The following is a 3001-nucleotide window of genomic DNA, read 5'->3' as shown; positions in this document are numbered from 1 at the left end:
TAAACAATCAATCAATCAAGCCTAACGGCCAAGATCTATGCCTCACGGCCAATCAGCAAGCCGCATGGCCAAGTATGCAATCAGTTCGATAGTATGCATATAGTTTGTCATGTAATTGCAATCCTAACATTCAATGTTTCTATATGATGCAATCAATACAAACAAAATTCGGCCAAGCAAATAACAAACCACATGGCTGCTTGATTTTGATTTAATGCCATTCCTAAAGTTCTAAGTGCAATTTGCAATCAAACAATTGTGATCAGATTCGGATATGAATGCCATAAGGCCACACGGCCACGAGTATGATCAGGTCTAGAATTATTAACCTAGAATGCAGCAAGGCCACACGGCCACAATTCAGATTTGGTTTCAAAATAATCTAGACTAGGTTATTAGAGTTTCAGTTTAAACAAGTCAAACAATCTCAATTCATTCAGATTCAAGTTTAAACAATCTTAATCAATAGTTCTAGGTGATCAATCAATCAATCAAGATTCAATTTTAAACAATAAAAATCAATTTTTCAATTTTAGGGTTTTAGAGATTTTCGAAATTTGATCTTAGATCAAGGAGATTTGATTTGAGATTCAAAAACCTTTAAGGCTTTGATTTTAATTGATCAATGGATCAATCTCGCTTCTAGGGTTTAGGGGATCGAACTTATTCGAGCTTCGATTTACTCTTTAAGAATTGATCTATTATCCTATGGCTTTCATCTTAGAGATTAGGTTTTAGGGTAATCTTTACAAACAACCAGATTTGATTCTTATATTTTCAGAATTCGAATTACCTTTAGTTTGATGATTGTTGAAACCGGACCACCAAAGATGAACCTCTAGCTGGGACGAATGTACGCGAGCTGGACACGAGCTGATCGCTGTCGGATCGCGAACGGCTGAGACGGAGAACGTGCGCCTATCGCTATCGGGTCTCGGACGGTATGCTTGCAGTCGGGATCGCGAGCTGAGGCTGAGACGGACGCAAGCTGAGGCTGAGACGGGAACGCGAGCTGAGGCTGAGACGGAACAGGGAACGCCTAGGGTTAGGGTTCGTCGGATTAGAGTTAGATGAATGCGCCAGCTAGGTTTAGGGTTTGCGATTTTGGTTTCTTAGGCTCAGGGTGTTTAGAGACTATCGTTCTGATAACGTGTTGTGAAACTTAGGATTTAGAGCTATAAGTTATTGTATATTATTAATCATAACATAAGGTGCCCTTATATATGGGAGTTTACAAAGAGATAAATGGAATGACATAATATGGAAAGATTACAAATCATAAACATCAAGGGAAAAGGAAATATGGTTTCCTTTTCTCTAACTAAAGTAAGCCGCCTCTCTCTCTCTCTCTCTCTCTCTCCATGCCGTGGCCGTCTCTCTCTCTAGGGCTGGGCCATCTCTCTCTCTAAATGTACGGGCCGGTTATAGACCGGGCCGGTTATGGACATCCATCAATTGATTTATAACAATATTTATTTATGTATACGCAATTTATCCCACCTTCTATATTTGCAGAGAAGAACTTTTTTTCTATTGTTTTGAAACCAAGTCTAAGTTTTGAATTCTGTAACACTAAGGACATTGCCCCTACGCACGGAGTTGTGGACATAATTATTGTTTCATCTTAATATTTACTAGGATTATTTTAGCTGTGAATTTTTGCGTTTTGGGTTGATCATTGTGATGAACTGTGTATGCATTATTATCCACTTATGAAGGACTAAATTGTGTTACTAATGTGATTGATATAGTTTGTGGTGTTGTTTAGTGTGTCACTGAGACTTATTGTTTGTTTGTCTTTTTAATTTTTTTATTGTACTATTGAGAGTACATAAATTATATTAAGGTTGTTGAGAGTATCTTTTGTTTTTCGATATTTTTCTCCAGTTTAGTTGTGTAAGTTGTGTGTATTAATTTATAATTTTATTATTCTTATTATGTTTGTTATATGTTTTTTATTTTTAAACTTGTTGTTTTTATCGGACCTTTAAAACAAATACATGAAGACTTGTAGAAATAACTATAAAATGAGTGACAATTCTGAGTATTTGGGCCATAATGAGTTTTAAACGAATTTATGTATTTCTCATAAAAAGACAATAGCATTGGTCTGTTGACATTGGACATGTAAGTTGTTTTCATAAGATAAGAGGAGTGAGCAGGTTCAGATGTTGTTGCCGCCTTTGTGTCTGTCGGGATTGTCTCTTGTATCTCTTGGTGTGCATGTATTTGTTTCTCTTTTATTTGATGGATAATATGTAAACAAAAATCGTTGTTAGGTGTATTTATCAGAGTTCATAATTTAGTCTGCTTTTTTGTTTAGGTGATTTGACTGATCTTGGTTCTCGTGTTCGTCTTCTTCGTAAGCATCTGCGAAAAGAAGTTTGTAAATTGTTAAATAACTGGCCGTATAGTTTGTATTTGTTTATCTGACTCGATGTATGTGTCGTTGAGTTTTAGTTGATGTGATTGGTTTGGTATATTTGTTTTGAAATTTATTTGTAAGATTAGACAAAAAAGAGAGGTGATCATTAATGATTCGTCTTTTTTGGGATTCTAGTTTTTGGTGTTTTGATTGTTTGGGTTGTTGTGGTTTCTTTTAAGCTGTAAATTAAAGGTTTGTGTGAAATTAGTTTGATAAGTAATGGAAATAAATAGACTACCACAGATCTTGGATATGAAATATTTTTAATCATTGATGTTAGCACAATATAGACAATAATATGAAGAGAATTGTGTGTTGATTGTTTCTTACGGGTTAATAAGGAGACAAATAACGATTCGAGTTGTTTCTTTGGTGAGGTCAGAGCCCTGGATAGAACGGATTTGCCCAACTACAACTGCGAGTTTAAATATCAGTTATGATGTCGAAGCATAATATAAACCCAGCTGCAATATGATAATATACCTAATAGTTCTAGGTTTGTGTTCGCAATCACCTTGAGATTGTCGAACAGTCTAATCATGACTAGAGATTGATCTCAGGAGCATCTGTGATGTC

Source organism: Brassica napus, chromosome C8, assembly GCF_020379485.1.
Source record: "Brassica napus cultivar Da-Ae chromosome C8, Da-Ae, whole genome shotgun sequence".
In the NCBI taxonomy this organism is placed as follows: Eukaryota; Viridiplantae; Streptophyta; class Magnoliopsida; order Brassicales; family Brassicaceae; genus Brassica; species Brassica napus.
This window is presented reverse-complemented; position numbering follows the sequence as displayed.